The sequence below is a fragment of the Gallinula chloropus genome (assembly GCF_964237585.1).
Source record: "Gallinula chloropus genome assembly, chromosome: 11".
Taxonomy (NCBI): domain Eukaryota; kingdom Metazoa; phylum Chordata; class Aves; order Gruiformes; family Rallidae; genus Gallinula; species Gallinula chloropus.
The window spans coordinates 6,554,768-6,578,367 of NC_140096.1; the positions used below are offsets into that span (position 1 = coordinate 6,554,768).

General features: G+C 38.3%; 1 long non-coding RNA gene across 1 annotated transcript in view; it reads left to right on the top strand.

Moving 5' to 3' along the window:
- The first annotated feature begins 97 nt into the window (after positions 1–97).
- LOC311195811 overlaps positions 98–23,600 on the top strand; it is a 41,766-nt gene continuing 18,263 nt past the window's right edge. The window contains exons 1-2 of the long non-coding RNA XR_014617537.1: positions 98–214; positions 2,567–2,651. This is a non-coding gene — a long non-coding RNA (uncharacterized lncRNA). The remainder of the gene's footprint in view (positions 215–2,566; positions 2,652–23,600) is intronic.

Consider the following 23,600-nt stretch of genomic DNA (forward strand, 5'->3'; position numbering starts at 1 on the left):
CGCAGGGCGGGGTGAGCGGGTGCGCGCCCGCCGCGGAGGAAGTAAACAACCCGTCAGCGCGCGAGCGACCGTTGGGGCCGGGTGCAAAAGCGGCCGTCCCTGGGCGGCGTCGGGCTCGGCTGCTGTGAGGGGGTGGCGGGCGGGGGTGAGCGGAGCCTACGCGTGACACGTACAGCGCGGTTTCTGCCTCAGCTCCTCCGTCCTCACGTACCCTGTAAGCCTCCCCCCAGCAACTCGCGTTGCCTCTCGTGACGCGACGACGCGTTTTTACTGGAGTTGCAACGCGCTGTGAGGCGCTGGGGAGGGTTCTTGGTTTTTGATCCGCTGCGGTGTGATTCGCCAGTTGCGATGGGTCTGGGGGTTCCCCGCTGCCAGGCAGGCTCGGGCTGGGCGCGATGAGCCGCCGGCCTCGCTTCTGTGGCTGCTCTGTCCAGCATGCGATCTTGGGGCTGTGGTATCCAGGCAGGCTGCTGGCGGAATCCACCGATTTTAGATCAAAATAACGATGATCCTGCTGTTCTGCTGCCAGATTGTGAATGGGCGCTTGTGTGCCCTAAAATTCTCCATTGGATTAATTGGACTGTTAAAACACGGGGCTAGATGCTACCAGACATACAGATTTCCCACTGTTAAGAGCATTGGAGGGCGTGGAGCCATTTGTAGCCCTTTACCTACCACCATACTGCTTTCTTCCTCTCTTAATTAATTCTTACCTTTGCCAGCTCACCCAGTGCCCCAATAGAAGCATTTAATTGCCATCAAAGCACAGCTGTTCTGTGACCCTGGCCGCAAACTGTCAGGGCCGGGAACAGAAGCAGCTTTGCTACCTTGATTTCCTTTGAAGGTCATTCTTCATCTGCCTCACCTGTGATTCAGTATTTAGATGATGATTCTCACCAATCCCAGACACCCAACTTCCACCACCCACTTGTTAATTTTTTTGGTAAACAGCTCTATGTTTTCCTTCACTTTGCCTCTTAAATGTGGGAAATGATACCATTTGGAGTCTTCAGTAATTCAATTTGGGAGCTGGCATGCCCAATCTTGTACTTGCCATATTGATTGTTAATGCCTCATTATTTCTTTGTACTTCTCCATTCTCTGTCTGTTCACTGCCTCCTCATCCTGTGTTTGAACTGCAGTCTTGTTTTGTTTTGTGTTTTTTACAGCATTTAACACAATATGTTCTTGTCCATGATTACAGCTTCTAAGTGTTACGGCAATACAGTGAATAAATTGTAACTACAGAAATGTAATTATTCCCCAAACAAGTATTATGAGCACTTGGAAACTGAGATCAAATGTAGTTTTTAAAGAAATTCAGACATCTTAGTATGAAAAATACACTAAACATTGTAGTAGCATTGATTACGCCATGTGATAGCTATACGATAGTATTGCATTACATTGTTGGTAGGCCCTGGTAGAAATAAATGTGGGGTTTTTTTTTTAATGTATTCCTTTTATTTCTCATTCTTTTCTACCTGATTCGTCAGCTGGGTGGAGCTGAGTTTGTTTGCATGTTTCCATATATTGTTTGGGTTTCTTTTCTATACTTTCACATGAAGATTTAAATTGGTTTTAAATATATTAAAGCCTTACAACTCTTGAGCAAGGTGAACTGTGTTCATTGCATGGTTAGCCCAGCTGGTTGCTGAAGGATACGTGTGGGAGGAAGAAAGGAAACAATTTGAAAGAAAGGGCTTGGGTTTTCTATTTTGTTTATGTTATTTTTTAGTCATCAACCTCTGGGCTTGCTTGACAGTAACCATGAATAAGCTGTCTCTGTATGTAAGAAGAAATGTATCTGTGTTTTCTGGTCTCTTTTGAAGTCTTTTGCTATTGCATTGTGCTTGCAGTGTTTTTGCTGGGGAGTTGAGAAAGTGATGTCTGCAGAACTCAGTCGTGTAGAATTTTGGGGAGGTGGTCACATGTTGTCAGGTCCAAGGGGTACCTGCAAAGAACAGAGCTAATAGAAATGGGATTTTTCTGGTGGGCCCTTTCTGGCTTTAAAAAAAAAAAATGTGCTTAGCCTTCCTGAAAACTGGAATTGTTCTTTTTTTTTTTTTATGTGACTGTTAGGAAATGCTTCCTCAAACTGCAATCCAATTTTTAATTTGCATGCCCTTTCTCAACTTTCCTTAGTAGGAAGAAAAACTATTTTGTTTTATCTCTCTTCAAATAAATGTGTAGAGTCTTTGATGAAATTATTAAAGTTATTAATGTTCTCTAGTAATGCTTTTTCTTTTTTGTAGCTCATATAAAATATGTAAGAATACCTGTTAGTATACAATATCCTTCCATTACTGAAATAATAGCCTAGATATGGGATAGGATCTAATTTTACTACCTTTTATGTCACAAATTATTATAACTTCCACAAACACTTGTTGGTTTCTGTCTCACTGTTTCCCTGGCCTACTGGTTCTAGCACATAGCCATAGTGTAAGCTGTAAGTGCCCCACTGTTACATAGAGTCAGTTTTGTATTCTTCAGTTGTACTTACAGAAATCAACATAGCATGAGTATGAAATGCTTCCTTAACTGTGGTTGCATTGTCTTCCAGCAACTGTGAAGGAAAATCAAGATCCCCTCTTCACGTCTCTTGATCTTCACCAGACTTGAAGAACCTGTAGTTCATAGAGCTGGAGGTATGTTTGCTTTGTGTTTCGTTTATTTGCTCTTTCTGCCCTACTAAGTGTCTGCATGAGGCAGGCACTGTAAAAGACCAGACATTTGAAAAAGTTTCTTTCATTACAGTTTCCACAAGCAGCTATACTGTCTATAGTATCAAGTGACTAAGCTATTGGCAGTGGTACTGTTGAGCCAAATGGAGGGCTATATGTGTCATCTGCCACAGAAGTATTGCACAAGTAAGGGATTCCTGTAGGTGTCCATGAAATTCCACAGAGAGCAATATTGTTCATTCAGTTATGAAAGGTAAATAGGTTTGGACAAATGTTGCTTGTTCCTGCTAGTTTCACCAGCCTATATTGTGTCCCTTCTCAGTTGCATCCACAGGAGTAATTACATGATAAAAGACAAGAAATCAGTTTTGTTGAGTAGTGAAACACCCTCCTAGCTCAGTCTTACACATGGCATGTTCATAAATAGAAAAGAAGCCTAGATTACCTCTCTGTAGAAATGTAGAGTAAAAATATCCCAGAAGTATTTAGCGACCAAAAGATGTTGAATGAAAGGTAAGCTTCATAGTTTTTAACTTTATGTGTTACACTGCTTCACAAATTAGAGGTTTGAGTACATTTCTAATGCTTTATTAAATGTTTTAACGTAGTTTGCAAAATAAAGTGATGTAATTCTTCATAATGTGTATTTATGGCCCAAACTCTTCCCCTAGAAGTCTTATTTTATTTTTACATCTCCAGAGTAGTGTGCTCTCATTAACTTCCTAGCAGTTCTGTTTTCAGGATGGAGTTACTGTGGTTTTTTACTGGAGGCAAAGTTAGCTCACAAAATCAAATCAAACAGGAGTTTTAAATGAATCAGCTATAGCTAAGTTATTCTGCAAACAGGAGAACTTCTCCAATCATGGTACATCAGTGGAATGAGAAAATGAAATGGTTGTGACATTTCTTAACCAAGACATAGAGGATAAAAACGCCTCCTGTTTAAGGCATGGATCAGGAATTCTAAGCTGTCACTTCGGTGTGTGGCCGGTTTGCCATTTGTCTTTGGTCAAATCACTCAATCTATGTGTTCTTCAGTCCTTGGTCATTAAATTGAAATAGTAATTCCTCCCTTCCTCAAAAGAGATAAAAATCTGTTAATGACTGAGAATCTCGCGTATTATGGTATCAAGGGTTATATAAAAGTCACTCTGAAAGCCAACCTGAAGGCTTCCTTTATCCCTGTAAATCCATAGAATCTGCTGTCAAGAGTCCCCTAAATGTGGATTTTCCAGGCATGAGCTGTATGAACTCTTCTTCTTCTTGTCCAGATCTCCCTTGCTGTGTGGAAGGTACCAGAACCTTCCCAGCGTTTATTATGATGCTCATTTATGAAAATGTATAGTTGTGAATGTAAGACTTTTAGGCATGAAGATTAAAGGCAGACATATTAATGAGTTGCCCAGACTAATTTAGAGGGAGCTGCGGGTGCTCAGCACCTCTCTGATAATGAAGATCTGGTTGTTTACTTGTTCCATTACACTCCTTTCACCATCTATCTAATCCTATTGCATAATTGTCTACAGCAAATACTCAGACGCTTGGTTTCTTTACTGTTCTGTATAATTGGGGATAGTGTCACCATGCAGTGAAAAGAACCACAGAAAGCTGTTTTTCAAAGGCATATGCTCAAATTTGCAAAACATTTTCTCACTGGATCAGGAATGAATAGTCAGATTATTCTGCCTATTTGTTTTCCTTTATACGGATAGCTGCTATTTGGGTTATGTAGTGAAGATATCTTTGGGATTATGTGGAATACTATGCAACTGCTTTAGTGAAAGAAACAAATGTGTCCTTTTGTGATGCACAGTTTTTGCCCGACTGTCCAGGTCAGTAAGATACAGAAATTGCTGAAGCAGCCAGACTTTGATTCGCTAACTTGTCTTTGGAGAATAGCAGGATAGAAGAGAAATTAAAACTACCCATTTATATAACTGGAAAGAAAAATGGTATAATTAGTGTCAGTTTTCAAGTATTAATGCTCGTGAGCAGACAGGACTATTTTCATAACGGAAAATATTTTTTCCCCAAATTATGTGCAAATGAACCTTTCCTGTTACCTTCTTTGCTTCCTATCTACCGAAAAGGTGTTATATATTGATTAACCATTGTGTCTTTAATTCTTTGATTTTAAAAACTTTGTAGTGGAAGTTAAAGAAAATGTTCTCTAGACAGTTTATAAATGAGAAATTTCGGCTTTGTGCTAGATGATACAGCTTCTCCAATTAATATCTCCATCCTTGCTTGTATAAGTGCCTTAAGTAAAAAAAGATAATTTATTTGCCTTTCAGTTTCATTTTTTGACTTGGGAAGTTGCAAGTAGTTTGTGTCTTCCCTTCCTGATGGAGGTTTCAGTAGCAGTAAAGGCAGCAACTAGAAGGCTGCAAAGGGCATTTGTGCATTTGATGTACTTGTTTTTTCTGATGACAGCTTCAGCCTTAAAGTTTCAACACGTGCATACCAGTTGAGGCCAGATTGTTTTTAAGCTGAATTTCTCTAGGAGTATCTGTCTCAGGGAATGAGTGTGCATCTGCTTGTCTAATGCATAGCCACACTTAATGAACTGACTGTTCCTTACACAATTTTATGTAGTGTCATTTTCATTTAGCTCCTAATTTTTCTTGTTTCATCTGAATGACAGAAATTGTAATTTCTTTTTGGTGTAAGAAAGAAAGAAATCTCTCCTCTGTACTGCAAGGTATATTGAATTTTTAATCTAATCGTGGTCAAGAAAATATTTTTCTGAAAATAATACCTGTTGTATCTACTAATTATGTCTGAAGTATAATTCTTTTTAAGGGCATATATTTGAAATGTTTATGAACAAGTGAATTATGAAAACAACATGGAATGTGCAGTTGTTAATTGACTAGCTCTTTATTTAGATTTCTTCTACTTTCTGAGAGAAAACCGTGGAGTAGAATCAGGTTTTGTTAAGTTAAACCAGAAACTGTGGTACAACAACATTATGATGGATTATCTGTTCATTGAAGCAGCCTAGGACTACTGCAAAATGCACACAGAGTGTGTTTTCAACACCGACTCTTTGCCCTCCAGATCTGCTTTACTGTTCCGTATCCCTCACTAACACGGGCACACTGTAATGCACTCCAGATGCTAATGAGCAGCCAGTCTGTGGCATCAAATTAAAGTTAGTGTAAAGTAAAACCCTGTAAATCCAGGTGGTATGGACTCGGTGTCCTCAGGTTTGTATTTTTTCATGTTGTACTGCACTGCCTGATGAGGAACATAACAAGAGAACATTTCAGGTTAGCAGGTAGCCTCAAAGGGAGAATTATGGAGTAAACAAGATAAACCCAATTGTTGTTGTGTCTTTCCTGTAATCTATTGAAAAAAAACTTTGCTGTGGACAGGCTGAAGCCTTTGCTCTCTAATGTCTCTTGTCAGAGTAGCAACCATTCCATTTGTTGAATGGATTATCTTTAGTTTATCCATGAACTATCATGTAGGTTGAATATCTCAGTTTGGTCAAAGTTGTTTTTATGAGGTCACCTAAATGTAGAAGCTTCTGTTAAATTTCAGGATAGTACTGGATTTCAAGGATTTTTGTATGTGAAACAACTATGCAGACACCAAGGTCAGTGAAGGGAGGAGGAAAAAGGGGAAGAATTTGATAAAGCAGCTGGTCCTTTGGCAAAGAAATGGGAGGAAGGAGTATGAGAAATCACGCAGAAATCAGAAACTACATGGTCCCTCACCGCATCAGAACTTCAAGACATGGAAAGATGACAGCCACCAGCCAGATGAGTGAACTGATGCTTGGGTGCTGGGATAACAGGCCAACAGTCACAAATTGGAAAGCAAGGAAGTGCAACAGTTGGGATCACTTGCTAGAAATCAGGGAATTGAGAGAGGAATTGGAATTGAGGCAGTAATTCGCAGTCTCTGGAGTTGGCTCCTCTCAGGTATGAGGGCAAGATATCTGCTCAAGGAACATCTTGTGAACTACCAAGGAAAGTGAACAATTGTGAACAAAGGCATCCAATACTTGAGAGAATTAGCAGTGCTCAAGTCATCTACAGTGATCTAGATAATGACAAGATCTCCAGAGATCCGGAGGGCATCCTGCACACACAGACCATGTAGAGGAATTCAGAATGCCCATGGCACAGTGAGAAAAGACCTTCCATAACCATTAGGAAAAGTCAAAACACACTGTTCACTGTAGACTAGACATGTGACTGTATTGGGTTTGCATGGCAAAGTTTTGATAATAGGTGCTTTGGGGTGGCTTCTGTGAGAAGCTGCCAGAAGCTTCCCCCATGCCTGACAGAGCCAGTGCCAGCCAGATCCAAGATGGACCCGCTGCTGGGCAAGGCTGAGCTCATCAGCAATGGTGGTAGCTTTTCTGAGATAACATACCTAAGAAGGAGGAAAACTGCTGTGCAACAGCAGCTGGAAGAGAGGAGCAAGAATATGTGAGAGGAACAACTCTGCAGGCACCCAGGTCAGTGCAGAAGAAGGGAAGGAGATGGTCCAAGCCCTGCAGCCCGAGACCTGCATTGTAGGTTTGTGGGAACTCTCTTAGGGTTGCCACATCTGTTCTGGTGAGTGCAGAGGACACAGCTTTCTGCTATGTGGGTACTACAGCGTATCTCAGCTCTTTCTGGGAGGGTAATGACATCCAGTGGGACTCACATCTTGAGCTGGTGGAGTCCCAGTGCCGTTCCTGTGCATACTGCCTCACCATACTCTGCTCGCAGCGCTCCCCTGACTCTTGCGTATAGGTGGCCTTCTAGATATCTACTTATGTTAAATGTCATAGCAGGACAATACATTTTGGAAAACACAAATACTAACAGTGCTGGTTCACTGTTTAATGTCATTAGCAGTGAGTGGTTGCTTTTTAATATGAAATGTATTAGTCTTGTCTTACTATTGCAAAGTGGAGTAATGCTCAGTAGAATATGATGTGTGTTGGTGCCCCTTGAAACGTTAGTGCATTTGAACACCTTGGCACATTTCAAACTGGAAGGTAAGGCAGAATCTTTGCTTATAATTCCAAGTATGGGACAAAATGTAGCCTTACTGGTTCAGAAGGAGCTCAGAAAGAAATTATGACTCATAGACCGTCCTCTGAATCATATTTCCCCTGAGCTGTAGCATTGCACAAGTGGGGAGTATGCTATCAGCCCTTTGCCAGATGAAACACATTCCCTCTCATATCCAGTCAGCTGTCCTTGCTGACACAGAATGGAGCAAAATGACAGTTATATGTATTTCGGACCCAATTTCCCCCAACTTCTCCACTTGTTCATGGAAGGAAGTAACGTCTGCTTGAGGTTTGCTAATTAAAATAGTGCCCTTTTAGGAAGGATGGTCTGATGAGGATAGAATACAAAAGTGCCTTACATCTCCCTTTCAGAACTTGGTGACCATCAGATGCCTGCTGAGTGTATTAAGTATGTTTTGCTGCTCTTCTGTAGGTAGGTGGGACGCTACTCACTTGCCAGGTCTGAAACTATTGCTTGTTCCTTGGGCACTCACTTTTCATCCTAGAGGAAGGAAATCTGTCCAGTTAGAAACATATGAGAAAAACCTACATGGCTTGCAAAGTACCATTGGTTCCAGGCAGATTTGGGAAGACTAATAATCACCAAGTAAAATATGATTAAGCAAATCTGAGTTTTCAAAAAATGAGTTGTATTCAAATGCAAACCAACAAAAATAAATAATTCCTGTGTCTAAAATTAAGAATTTAAGAACTGCATAAGCAATTAATCAGCTAATTAAGATCTGCGGTGACTTTTACCAACTTCAGTCAGCGGATATTACATGTAATTTACCTGTAAATAATTTAGATTAAACTATTCATTTGTTAGTGTTAGATCAGATAGTAATGCAAAGGTCCATTGTTCTTAATGGTTAAAGAGGTTAATGATTCTTGTAACTTACTAGGAATCAGGCTTTTAGAATTCCTAATTTAGTAGCAACAGTGATTCTGTGTGAAGCCTGACAGTCAATAGTATTTATTTTCTTTCCTAGAGGAAAATCTTAGGTTAGATGGGATAGCGTATGTTGAAATTGGTCACTTCAGTGCTAGACATCTATACTTTTAAAGTGAAATTTTCAGAAAAAGATCACCTGAACCGTGTACTTAAGAGACAAATTATGCTCCTATCAGTACAGGAGGAAATGCATGAGGAAATATCAATTTGTTCAGTTTAGCCTGTAGGACTTCTTGGGTAAGTAGCTGCTCACCAACACAAATATCAATTGTGCATTTCATTTTAAGTATGTAGCTTGGAATTCCATTCTGTGTGATCCTTACACCTAGGTTTGTTCTTCATAAAAAGCCTTCACGGATTTGAAAGTAGTTTTCACCAAATAAAATAGTTTATAATAAAGCCAGGGGAAAAAAATCTTGCAATAAATTGAAACAAGAGATTGGCACTGAGTATTTGCTGTCTTCTGCTATTCAATTGTCAGGGCTGTTCTGTTATTCTTGTTAAACTTTTAAGCTTGCCAAGCTTTGCTTCCCATCCCTTTACAAAAATGTGGAATAGACTGAGTAATAAATGGTCATTACTATAAAAATTATAATGTGCCTGTGGTTTTTAGGAGTCTTAACAGTTTTCTAACAGATACTGCCTTGCAGTATAAAAGGTAAAATTGATAAACATGCTCTAGGCTGTCTCTGTGACTGGCATGCCATGTGGCCACTGAACAGTGTTAGTCTGATTCCATGGTACGATTTGCAGTTTGATGGCGTTCTGAGAAGAGGTGTTATCTGTGGTGCATTTTAGGTAACTGTGACATCATTTATAGGGTTTGTTTCATATTGTACTTCTTTTTAATACATCAGTACAGATTAACTCAACACTTCCTGGTGCATCTCAGAGAATAATTTTCTCATATACCTTATGTGAGTGAGAGGAGGGGAGAGGAAAGAGTGTGTGTAAATATGCTGTATTGGTGCAAAATCAATCATTTAATGCCTGTCTGGGCTTCCTTTACGACTGTGCTTCCAGTAATAGAATATTCTGTTACTGGGTACTGTTGGCAGTTAGGTGTTATTTCTGTGTATTTGTACAATATGCAGCATAATGACCTTTACCACAATATGAAGAACAAATAATAATATGGGGGCAGGGGGTCTCCGTATTTCACAGTAGGTTAGAATATGCTTACCTGGCTCTTTACATAAAAGCATTTGATATTTTTTTTAAATACTACTTTTTTTTTTTAATATTTCAGTTTCTATCCTAAAACTCCTGAACATAAAATGCAGAAGGTATGCATTTGTATCACTCCATTTCATAGCAATGTATTTCTTTCCAGACAGTGTGTAAAGGAATAGTGTTCTGAAGATATCAAAATCTTGTCTAACTTTCTGCTGTTGCTTCTTAAATCAGATTCTGAAGTGTTCATGTTCCAAATCTCAGTTATTTTTGAATCTTGCAAAGTGAATCTGGCATTGGATGCTAATTCCTCCAACATAAAAGCATTGTATGATGTAATGAAACGGTGTTTAGAATTTATAGAGTTTGTAGAATTCATTGCTATTTTTGTTTGTCATTTAGACAGGGTAGTTACAGAAGAAAATCAAGGGTAGGCATGTAAGTGACATAAATAAGTTTAAAGAATGAACAAATGCAACAGGTAATACCGCTATGTTTATTCTTATTTACATACTTAGATGCCTTCTTTCCTTCTAGAACTCAGTTCTTTCTTGGGGCTATTAGAGAGGGTAGGCCGACTCAGTTATTTGCTCAGATACACAATGTCCACTCTGCTTTCAGAAACTTGCACTGAAGTTACCTGCACCATTTGAAGATGTGCTCAGGTACTCTTACATCCAACAATCTGAAGCCGACTCAGAGCAGCTCAGTGCAACAAAACCCAAAGTGAGTAATCTCTTTGTAGAACTGAGGCTTTGCAACTTCACTCTGAGTCATCATGACAAGTCCAAGTGCCTAGATGGAGCACAGAAAGGAACAGGTTGAAACGCAGCACCTGGTTTCAAAACAAACATCACTTCCGGTCCTTCTGTCAGAACGACCTTGGTAATGCTGTTTAACATCAAAGTGTCGATGACATGCAGGAGAGTTTAAAATCTCTAGAAGACTATCAAAGAAGTTAAGTGAAAATGAGGAAAGAAAGAATGAAAGAAGGAAGGCCAAAATATTGTCTTACCCATTAAGTATGCCACATGTAAGAGTAGGAGCAATCATTTGTCTAATAGCAAGATTAGAGCAGACAGAATAAAACTGGAATGTGGAGGGGAGAGCAAAGGAAGATCTTGAATACTTTGCCTATTCTTGCCATATTGTCGCCACCTTTAATTGGTCCTACACATTCTAAGAGCAAATAAATAATTAAATGAATAAATAACATTAATCCAACTTTATTTGGCAAAATAAAAAAATGTGTTAAAAATGTATGCCACTCTGCTGCTCTCTTAAGGTAAATATTATTGCAAGTTGAGGCAGAATCTCTTCTGAAATGGATGAGTGGTTGCTTCTGCCACCTCCAAGTTAGAGGAGCAGATCTGTCTTTTGGTGGCACTAACACAGATGTGGAGAAACAGACCTGAAGTTACTCCTGATTTGCTCTGTTAAGTAAGAGTAGTATTTGGCCCTATATATTTATTTCAGGCTCATAAAATATGTTATAACCATTTGGAAATCTTTACCAGGTCGGTCTGGGCATGTCTGTGCAGATAGACCCATGTTTTATGCCTCTAGTTCAAGATAGCTGGCCATGTTCTAGCTCTGAGTCAGATGCATTAATTCTGTGCCATCGCAAAGCTAAGAAACCCTATGTGGTACCCAAAAGCCTTACAGGTATTTCAGTGTGATACCAGACTAAGAAGTCCAACCATTCAGCAAAGTTTGTTAGCCTGTCCACTTTTTTGTCCAGGGTTGGTTTACCACAGTATATCACACAAGAAATGTGAGTCCAGGTCTACCAGCATGTCTGTTCAGTAATGCCTGATCTCCACAAGCAAGGCATCTTCACTGGAGAACAAGTATTCCAGAACAGAAAAGAAACTTAATATGGAGCTTATAAACATAAATTATGGGTATCTAAATTAATAGATTTACTCATCAGATTATCAGCAGTAGCATAGAGTATATTACAGGGCTTGAGGTAATAATTTGGTTTATTACCATACACTACTACTCTATAATAACACATATATATTTAGGTATTGAAAAATATTTTTATAGAAATCGTATCTCCCTTAGTGTCTCATATAGGTTGAAATTGCTGCAAGAATGAAAAAAATAAATATATAGAACAAAACTCCAGCAATGAGCAATGCCCAGTGTCCTGTTCTTTGAGCCAAGAGGTAACACCTTAATCACTTTAACATTAAGACAGCTAATAATCATGTAAGTTTAAATGCTTTTGTGCTTGAGGTAGGATCATGTAACATCTCAGAAACTAAGCAGAGCTGGGTCCCGTCTGTACTTGAATGTGAGACGCGTAAGAAAAACACCGTATTACGAGAAAGGATGTCAATGGTTTAATAGGTTTCATCATTGCAGCTGAGTCAGTTCTGAAGTCCTGCCTTCTGTGGTGTTAAGGAAACATTCTACTCTTAGAACTGGATCCAGATTCATTCAGTGGTTAGACTTAAATTTGGATCCACGGTCTGTGGCATTATATTTAGGAATGCTTTTTGCCTTGAATTTACATCAGTATCCTCATGAGAACAACAGAAAATGTGCAAAGTTTGACAGTGCAATATAATTTTTAATTGATGCAAGTATACTTAAGTTATTATTACTAATTGCTTAATACCTCTTCTTTTGTTTTCAGAATAAGTCAGTAGGAGGATTTGGTCATTAGAGTCTCTGCCTTATTTCTTTGTTGCTCCCAAATTTTTTACTTGTAAAAAAACTGAAGAGGGTAATTTATGAAAGAAAAATTTAAAAAATTAAGTAAACATTCATTGTACCATCTACAAAACAAACCTAAAGTCCAGAAATAACACTTCAAATGAATTGAAAATTATGAATTGTAGAAAGCTGAGATGAGAAGATAAAAATAAAATGACAAGGTCTATTAATGGTAAGGCTAAAGAAAATTTGATGGCATTTGAACATAATCAATCAAAAACCTGCATGAAGTCTGATAGTACACGAGTTAATGCAGGCAGACATTTTCATGGGGAGTATAGTCATTGCACTTTTGAAATGGCATTCTTTCAGAAATAAAATTTGCCACAAGCCTGAGAATTAGAACATTATGTAAAATTCACCGTTGTTGATACATCATCTCAGAACCACGTTGTAGTCCAGAAATTGTTCTTGCTTTTAATAGATTGAATTTTATTTTTCTTGTTTTTCCAAAACTTCTCTGAAACCCAGAGGACTTAATCTCTGTTGATTAGCTCTGTTACAGATGGAGCTATCAACCTCGTCTTTTAAACAAAAGACAAATTTGGGACACAAATATTTTCAAGTAACATTGAGTTTGCTGAAGATAAAAGTGAAAGCAAATTTCTGAAACTTTGGAAAATAAAAATTATGCAGAAATTTTCAAGATAAAATCTTTTCCTCTATTCCTGTTTATTTTGCTCCTCTTCATTAAGTCAAAACCCCTTTATCTTCATCCAGAACATTCCTGTTCCTCCTTAGTTGAGAAACATAACCTTTACTGTTTCATCATATTTCTGTATCTTGAACTGGCATTCCCTTCATAGGAAATCAAGGCAGATTCCTGAAAGAGGAGGTCATTAATATTGCTTTAAAGATAATACTGTTTACATCCTCCACACAGTGTTTGCTGTATTATCTTCTGTATTTCCTATTGATGTGAGTAAATCAAAGGACTATGTGTGTAATACAGAGTATAATTTAACACTTCTGGAGTTGTTATATTTTTACTCTTTTGTAGATAGCAGTGGGAAAATGAAAAGACTTTTTCAATCATTGCCAGAGCAAATGCCTTATTATTATTGCATCCAAGAGACCTTCTGCCATCCCAGGGTTTCTAGGTCTAAAAAGCACTCACCTCAGAGGAATTTCATCTTTTTAATTATCCAAGAGTCAGAACATCTGTGTTCTGGTCAAGCCGTTATCTCTGGAAATTAACCACATGTTTATCAACCAGTGTTACACTTCTTAATAGGAGAGCCGAAAGAAGTCTGCAAACTAGTTTGTTTGTGTGTACCAGTAAGATTTAAGTGTCATTAATTAATTAGCAATATTATTAATCATAAATCTGAAGATTTGAAAAAACAGAACGGTGTTTTTCATGATTTTTTTGGGGAATAGTATGACAAATATATTTGCAATCTGATATTGTTCCTGATGACTTAGGTGCTTTCTGGAAAGATAGTGTAATACAGTGTTTAAAATAAATAGAAACTAAACTGTAAACTAAAATAAGATAAATAGAAATAATTAAACTAAACAGATAAAGAATCTTGTTTTCTCATTTCCTTTTAGATGCTATGCAAATATGGCAAACCCTAATTTTGAGAAGTTATGCATGTGTCCTGTTAGGGACATCCCATCTCATCTGCTGTGGATGTTCTAGAGAACATGGCACTTACACCTTACACAGTGAACTTAATTTACAGAGATGTTATGCTCAGCTCAGACTTGCTGATAGGATCGACCCCTCCAAATATCTTTAAATGCATTTTTATCACCAGTTACTTCTCCAACAGCCCATCAGCTGTATCTCTTCACAAAGTAAGAGAGTAGTAAATTCCAGAAGGAAAATGTCTATGGCTAAAATACTTAAGATAGTGAAAATACTACACATCTGGATGAAATACTTGTACCTATAGTGTGCTGGAGTAGAGCATAGAGCAAACAATGATTCATTCTCTTCTAATACACCTTTTCTTAAATTGGATGATTCATATAAATATTTCCTAGAGGAATGCACCATATTTTTATTTGTTGCCAAAACCAGGCAAGAGCCAACAGAAAATCTTTTCCATTTTTCTGAAAGACAAACCTCTGTAGGAGTTCTTGTTGAATAGAATACACACATGAATGCTTGCAGAAGTCTAAGTGCAGGTCTGATGTAGATTCTTAGCTGACAGAAATGCCATTTGCTTTGCTTTTGTCAATAAAGGGATACTACTGATTCAGGGATAACATTCTGTGAGTTGGGCTTGAGAGAATGGAAAAAACCTGAGACCATCTTACAAGTCTGGGATTTAAGGAACAGAAGCACTAAGAGCCTTCTGTTTGTTAGCATCATACCACAGGTAAATTAACAATTAAATTGCTCAATGCCTCATTCCTAGTTGTTACAAGAAAAATTGGAATGTTCTCCAGGGGCTAGATGAGGCAGTGGGTCTGTGATTCTTTTCACTTTTACTCTAGAAATATGATTTTTGGGAAAAACATACCTTGTACTCAGTCCTGTATCTATATTTGATCACCATCAAGTCCGTAATCTCAGATCACAAGGTACATTTTTGGGTGTTTTTATGGCAAGGTGTAATGCTCCCTTCAGTTATCTTTCCCAACTTGAGAGTAATTTGTGCTTTGAGCTGTTACTGATGATTCTGTCCAATAAGCAAATCCTTCTACAAATAATGAGCTGCAGTTAAGAAGAAAAAGCACCAGATCACTCTAGAAATGAAGCAAAGCTTCTTTTAAAATACTGTTTTGCTGACTATGTACTTTGTCTCCTGTTTATACTCTTGGTCTCTCTGTGTGCAATTCTCTGCATATAATCACGGAGTGATATTAACCTTGAAAAGATGTGTTAGGGGAGAGGAATGGGGAACAGATAACAGAGTGCGGAATTAGAAGCTTTTTTTTTTTGCAACTGTGATACATGGTCAAAAAAATAAATAAGTGCTTGTCAAGTAAGGCTAGCCTTGGGTTCCACGGGCTTGATGGCCAGAAGATTCTGTGCTGATGCAGCAGCAGAGATTGAGCAAGACCACCTACTCTGCAAGTACTGGAGTTATAAGACACAAGCCAACAGTTTAATTTCTATAGTAAGAATCTAGAGGTAGCATGTCATGTTTTTTGGCTACTCCATGCCACAAAAGAGATTTGCAATATGGGGGCAGGATCTGACAGGCAGGGACACTAACATTTTTTGGCACAAGCTAATAATAACTAAGGCTAACTGTGACATAGACTGTCCCTCAGTTGGTACACATGACAGCTTAGCTTTTCTTAAAAAAGCAGATGGTGGTCTCAGTGGAGAAGCCTAACACTGGGTGGATATAAGGCCTTGGTCTGCCTCCTTACCTACAGAAATACTTCCTCTGATGGACTTTAGGTTCTATTAGAAAGGTGACTTGAGAAGGTAACGTGGTTGTTTTGCTTGCTATGCCTGATCTGCGAGTAAACAGGGGTTCTCAAGGATGTTTACATGGTGCTGTGCAGTGCAGAGATAGCCCAGGTCCTGAAAGTGTTACATTAACAGAGCACTCTGCTCAGGCTTGCTAGGTCAACAGCCTTTGCAAAACAGCTGTACAGCTGCTTTGCCCAGCGTCATGCTGTGTACACACTCCCTGTAACCTGTAAGTATAGTGTAGGTAGTGGCAGGTATTTCTGCAGTGCTCTACATTGTACTCTGGGCAAATCTCTGGTTTTAGAAAAATCTTAATTAAGTATTGATATGTTGTTATTAGATTAAAAAACCCACAATAGTTCCATTGTAAACTGCCCAGTGTTCCTGAGTTATAATGGATAACCTGAGTCATCTTAAACAAGGGTAGGGTTCTATTTGGTAAATTGCCTAACTGAATTCCCTCACACCCCAGCTAGACTGCTTTTGGCACCTGAACGAGCCCTACAGGACAGGTTTGAGTATTTCCATGATATATTTCAGCCTGCAGGTCAGAGATACCCTATCCTTTTACCACAGTCTGGTTTTAGTAAACTACATGCCTTGTAACTGAACAAAATAGGATAATAAAGCATAGACATATTCTAATTAACATCCACATGTTCATGCTAAGCTTTTTGTAAGATTTCTTTTGTTGAATTCACTTACCCTGAACTACTCCAGTAGCTGGAATTGGTTTTTATAAATTAATGTGGCATTTTGGAAGTTCTCTGATCAGCCACCTAACAATCATGTGCGATGTACTGACATGCAAAATCCCAGCTGCTAAGTGATGTGCAATAGTTCTGGCTAAATGAAAGGCTGTCTTGGAAATCTCTCTTTGTGTTATGCAAGAGAAAGTATGCATAACGTTTCCATCTCTTAGGATAAGGATGCTGCTGTGTTGAAAACTACCAGGCAAATATACAGAAACTACTTAAAGAGTGGATTAGTTCCACATAGTAATAAATGTTATGTATCAGGAAAAGTCAAGTCAACTTTTCTCCCAAATCTATTGTACTGTTTAAAGAAGTCACTGAGTAGGTGAATCAGAAAAAAACCCCAATTAATATAGTCTTATTTGTAAAAGCCAATTAAAATAATGGTCGGTATCAGAGGCTTCTGTAGAAGTTAAACTGCCAGAGGTTAAGAGGGAAGATCCTCTCTAGGGTCAATAAGTGGTTAAAGTATGGAGGAAGACTCAATGATCAGTTTTCACAGGGGATTTTTAGCTGTAAGAGTACATAGCTCAGTGCAGCCACCTGATTATTTATTCTGTTTTCTGGTTTCACATATTTATGAAAGACAAGGCCTCTCTGAGACTTCAGCTTCTTGGACTGGGGGGAATTAGACTAGAATTTTGAAAAGTACTACTCAGATCTTCCATCCTTAGATCCACAAGAGAAAACTGGCTCCAGCTGTTGAACCATATTAATGAAGTATCATAAATGAGAGGACTTCTTAACTTTTAATGTTTTGTGTTTATGAAACATATTAGTTCAGGCTAATGTACTAGGAGATTCAAAAGTTCAGCAACAGAGAGGTGACTGAGAGTAAAATTTTAGCTTTACTGTAACTGTGATTTAAGAACAAACATAAACGTAAATATGATTTTTAGTTGTGGATTGAATCAGCTTGCTAGACCACCTTTTCACAGAAACAGAATGAGGAATTGCCTGCACAGGAAGAGAATGTGTCTTCTTTATTTGTACTACTATGGGAAGAGTCTCAATGAATTGAGTATATAATATAATATTGAAATAATGGAAATTAATAATACCTTTATTAAAAGATATTTGAGATCAAAAGAAAGCTGCAAGATTCTTAAAACCAACATTCCATAAAACATAGCTGTTTCTACTGCTGTTTCCAAAATAAAAATGATAGCGATTACATACTGATTGCTCTGGAATTCCACAACAGGAGCAATTTTGACGAAGTAAATGCCTAAATTTGCTGCAAGGATTCAAAAAACCCTCTAATTTTATTTTAATATTCAGTTGCCTTAGGGCTTCAGAAAATGTATGAAAATAGATGAGAACATCCATGGCGATAGGGAAATTGGTAAGCAGCCAGCCCCAGAACTGACACAAGTGGGTACAAATAAATGGATGATAGAAGCAGTCAGTGGCAAACCAGCCTCTGATGGTGCTGTACAACTAGACTACAGAAGCACAACAGCAATTAAATGTTGTAATATCCAACAACCTGACTGGCTAACCAATGTATGTTCTTTCTCCTGCATTTTCCAATGTCTTTTCACAGTTCATTTACTCATTAATGTAAAAATAATGGGATATAGAAGGTGGTGCATAATTAAAATATTGTTGGCATTCATCTAGTGGTATCCTTCACTGAATGGCCTACTGGGGCTTTTGCTGTTTCAGAAGTCTGTTTAGGAAGCAAAGCTATCCTCATTTAAAATTTCTGTTCTTTCCTGCATGCTGTGGTTTGTACCTGCAATCCTGTGAATTGATCTAGTACTCTTCCTTTTTTTTAAGCATTTACTCCCCTTTGTATGAACATGATACATCTTGGGGAGAGAAATCTGGATAGCTGTAAACTAAATTAATAGTTCCTGAATGTTTGACATACCCTCTTCTGAAGCGTAATATAGGACATAGCAATAGTAGCATTGATTAATTACTTTCCAAGGCATTTTATGTTTTCATCCTCCATTTTCTAGTTCTGTGATCACATTTTGTGACATTAAAAACTTTTGCAGGTCATCAGTTTCTTTGTGTGACATTATACTCATTTGTAGTTAATATTCAGACTTCAAGCATTGGTTTTGCTTGTGTGATCTGAAAGCAACATTGAAATTGGTCTGAAAAGAAAAAGGTGTTTCTCCAACATTTGCTGAAGTATCTTTAAATTCATTACTAAGCTAAATGGTTAAGATTAAGATGTTTCCAAGAAGCTACAAGACAAATCATATGTAGTATTAATTTACAGCCAAAACTTTACCTTAGATTTGTTTGGGTTTTTTACAGAACAAGGAAATCCTTCTGATGTACAAAATGTTACAAAAGTTGTTTCATTGATAAGCAGCCAAGTGCACGTTGCTGGATATTCGTGTGTGCTGTCCAGTACTGCAGCCAGAGTTGGGTTATCCCCACATTTGGTACTCAGCCATCATCATCCTAAAGCTAGATGTGTGCTCATTACAAATGACTTGAGTTCATCACTTTGTGGCCATTCTCTCCATCCTCCAGCCAGCTGTTCAGTGTGGCAGCCTGTCCGTGCGTGGGAGAGGTAAAGCTCAGCGCAGGAAGAGGGACTTGCATGATTTGCCTTTAACTTCAGCATTGTAAGCAGAGCTGGGTTCTGCATACTGATTTCTGCAGGCAGCCAATGTCAACACTGACATTTTCAATCTCTTTTATGTCACATTAGTGGAAAGTGACCTGTTGTGTTTGTGGAAGCTCTGGAATCCCGCGGGAGAAGGATCACTCAGCACCGTGGCAGGCGGCCAAGTACAACTTGTTCTGAAACACAGTGGTGCTGCCTGAGAAGTTGCGTTATCAACTGAAACACCATGTGGGCTTAGCAGGAGATAGGTTAGGCAGTTGATGAGCTGAGCAGTTAGGACCATCCGGGATACACAGCGCCTCTGCTGCCTGGCTCTTCCCTTCTCCTTTCTACTTGCGTGTTCTCTCGTGCTCTTCTTGGAGGTGGTCGCTACAGAGTTCAAAATTACACCTTGTCCTAGTGCTGTGTGCTTTCAGTGTCTGTTGTGTACACTGGGAATGGAGGGCCTTTGTTCATGAGGAATAGTTTATTAAACTGCTAAATTGTTCAGAAGTTGCGTTCCAGTCATTACAAATGCTACCTGTAAGATACTAATTTAATTTTTCATTTTATGTCTGGTGTCCTATCTCTTTGGCCTGTTTTATGAAGGCAGAAGTCCTAATGTCATCTCATACTTTAATAAGAATATGATAATGATAATAATAATAATGGAATAATGCCAGTGGGAAAGGGAAGTAACTTAAATAAAAGTCTCACAGATGAAAAAGACATAACATGCTAAAAATACAAGTGCAGTTCTATTGTTCCAAAAATTCCTGATTAACAAGATCAAACACCAGACTGGGATTTACATCAGGAGATCTGGAATACTAGGAGGGAAGTAGGTTGACCCACCAAAAAAGTGCTTACTACAGAAAGATGGTCTAAAACAAATTGTTGGGCAGATTAGTCATCTGATCTTTGTCCAAAGCTCTAAAACTTCTCATGGGCTTACTTTTATCTTTAGTCCTCACATCTGTGAGAAAAAAACAGGATTCTATCTGCAGAGCATAGACTGTTGTCACAGGGTGGGCAGTGAGATGCTTGCACCCAGTAACCCAGTGCTGGCTTGGAACCCCAGAGAGCGGTGGCTGTGGAGAAGTGTAAACCATTTCTGTATGACTGCACTGAGCGTCTGGGCTATATAGAGTTTGGCAGGCATCAGTGACAGGAGAGTGGAGCTTACCCTGCTTTCCCCTGTCCCTCCTGTGAAGAGTAGGGGACTTACAGAACCCACTGAGGGACCCTCATCATCCTCTGCAGTCTCTGGTGCTGCAAGACCAGCACTCCAGTGAGCAGAAGATGGCAGCTATGGCAGAGGGCAGTGGCCAAAAGCAGAGTATTTGTTGATGTGGTGTCTATGTGTAAAATAAATGAGTACATATACTAGAATAAATTGGTTAAGATAAGCAGATGGCTACAAAATCTGGAGTTGAACAAATCTGTATTAAAAATCAATATAAAATAGAAATATCGAACATGTGTGGTAGACTGGCAGAGGAAATTGACTGTGTATTTGTGTAATATGCAAATAACTGTGGTTTATACACACTTATGCATAACATAACCTTCAGGGCCCAGACAGAGGAGAGAAAAGGCCTAATCTGAAAAGAATGAGGCAGGTTGGTATGCATTGTTAAGGGAGAACTGGTGGCAAAAGAATTGTTTGAACCAATGTTTACAGGTTTTGGTTGAATGTCTGACTTACAGCTTATGGAAATTCAGGTAGGACTGTTTGTTCACATTAGTGGCAAATGCTAAATCATGAGCTTTAGGTTTCAGTTTAAAAAATACCTTTGCATTGCTGAATTCTTCCATGCTTTCTTAAATGAGGCAGTAGAAATGATAAAAAGAAGCTGGTAAGCTTTAAGCAATGTTAATATATTTTTCATACTGCATTTGCATACGGTCTCTGTCATTACTTTGAGGATGAACATGTTAATGTGAGGAATATTGTCAATGGTAGAATATAAAAATATTTATTTTAAAGATTGTCATAATTGTTGCATCCTGATCTGAGTCCTAAATATTTACTCCTCTCTGTACATTACTTTATAAAGGCAGGAATTTGCAAAGAAGGAAATTTACCAAATTTACCGAAGAAAAAAGATGATAAGGGACATTTTTTAAAAGAACTAAGCAGCAGAGCAACTGCTGCTGAGAAAAGGCTGCAGGATTACAAAATTTGTTGTTTAAATTCAAGGACATGAAGTGCAATGAGGAATCAAACCTACACAACACTGAAATTGTAAAAATGTTACACTTTATTATTTTTGACCTATTGTGTGATTTTTAACGGCCACATAAAGTCCAGAACCTGCAGCACTGTAGAGGGTTTTGCAAGGCACATTGTAAATAAGTTGAACTTTGCTTTTTCAGGGGACCTGTGGCTAGATATTATACCTTAAGATCTTAAGCAAAGACATAGTAGTCGCCTGAGATTTGCAGGGTGTATTTACTTTGTAGCTGTAAAATTTTGGCCTAATGTGCCCTGCTGAAAATGGAAAGCAGTGAACACATCTTTTGCAAGTGGTTTGTTCCATACTTATCAGAAATCTTATGATAACAATGTTGGGGGGTTGTAAACACAATGGAAAATGCAATATTAATAAAGAACCCTTTCAATTTAAGCATCCAGTGTGGAATAAGTGAGAATATTCATTACAATATATATCAGAATTAATTTTAATTTTCCAAGCAGTGGTTAAAATCAATAAAGTGCAAAAGTAAATCTAGCAATCACAAAGCCATTAAGTTTGTAAAAAGTGTGATCTGGCTCTGACAAAGTTTTAATGCAGAATGGAATGTACAGAAAACCTTGAATTCTTTGGTTTCATTTAGTTTGTTAATTGTAACCTTCTTAAATCATTAGAATCAGAATTCCTCTCAGTCTTCCATGAAGTGTAGCAAATGCCACTTTGGGGTGTTGAGAGTGTCTGTATAGCACAAACACCTGTACCCCAGATCTTCTGCACAGCATCAGACCAGGCAAGAGGGTTCTGGAAATTGAAGTTTGAGCAAAAGGAGCACTTTATCCAGTCTGATTCTGCAGCCACACCTGGCACAGAGCTTCCTTGAAGTCACACACATTTTTATGAGACTTCTTGCTCTATTTTTGCAGACTCCAGAGACCTAGAAAAGCATCCAAGCTTGCATGTGTTTGGAGGAACAAACCATTTAATTTCTTAAGGACTCAAATGCTTGCATGCCATTGAGTTATATCATGTGTGGGCTCAAAAATACCTGTGATAGTGTCCTTAAAGCCCAATTCCTTCATGAACTTCGACTTCAATTTTGAATCATAGAGGCACAATGTTGGTAAACTCAGTTTAGAGTTCTCCAGTGTGTCCTTGCAGACTTCCGTGGTGATGATCAGCAATGTTTCTGCTGCCTGTATCCCATATTCCACAGAGCAGCCTGCTCTATCGCACCATCTTGCCAAAACCCTTGTGTTGTACTGTGTATAGTCTGGCAGCTACTGAGGTCACATTTGGAAACAGTGTTGATATAACCCAGGATACTAGCCAAAGCCCATAGAAATCTTTATATTTCAGATTAAGCCTGAAACCATTTTGTGTTCTAGTTTCCAACCTGTAAAATGGCAAAAAACCACTTTTCTCCCCAGTTTCCTTCTTTTAAGATTGTATGTTTTCTTGGGCAGATGTATTTGTCAAATATTATGTAGTATATTAACTGCATAGTACCTATGAAGATTTGAATTCCAATCTCAGTTAGGTCTAGACTCTATGGTAATGAAAAATTATTTTACTGGAAGTAAGCTGTAATGTATTTACAGGCTTTGAGTCTCTGATCTGTTTAGTCAAATACCAAGTTTCAACTCGAACTTTGAGAGTGGTCATGACTGTACTGTGCTATTACTACATCCACCATGATGTCCTTATCAGCAATCTTCATTGTGGTTATGTGTACTTGCTTTATTTTTTTAAGAGTCTCTTTGATCTTCCTCCAGGCTAGCGTTTCTGTCACCATTTCTGGTTTTATACCCAAGAGCAAAAGCTAAACAGGAGGAATATATTAAGGATTTAACATAAAGCTATTAGATATTGTGTCAATAAAAGCTAAAAGCACTTCCTATGAATCAGAACATTCACACTGTTAAAATGGATAAAAGTACAATAGAAATCACATATTTGCTTCCCATTTTTAAAATAAAAAAGCTTGCAGCTCTCTGTAGAGGCAATGCCATAGGAACTAAAAAAGAGGCATTTTGTCTTGTTAATCACAGATGTTACTACACATATTCTTCCATCTAATCTTCTTGGTACAAAACTGTATTATAATGACTAAATGCTAAAAGCTTTGTTTAAACAACAG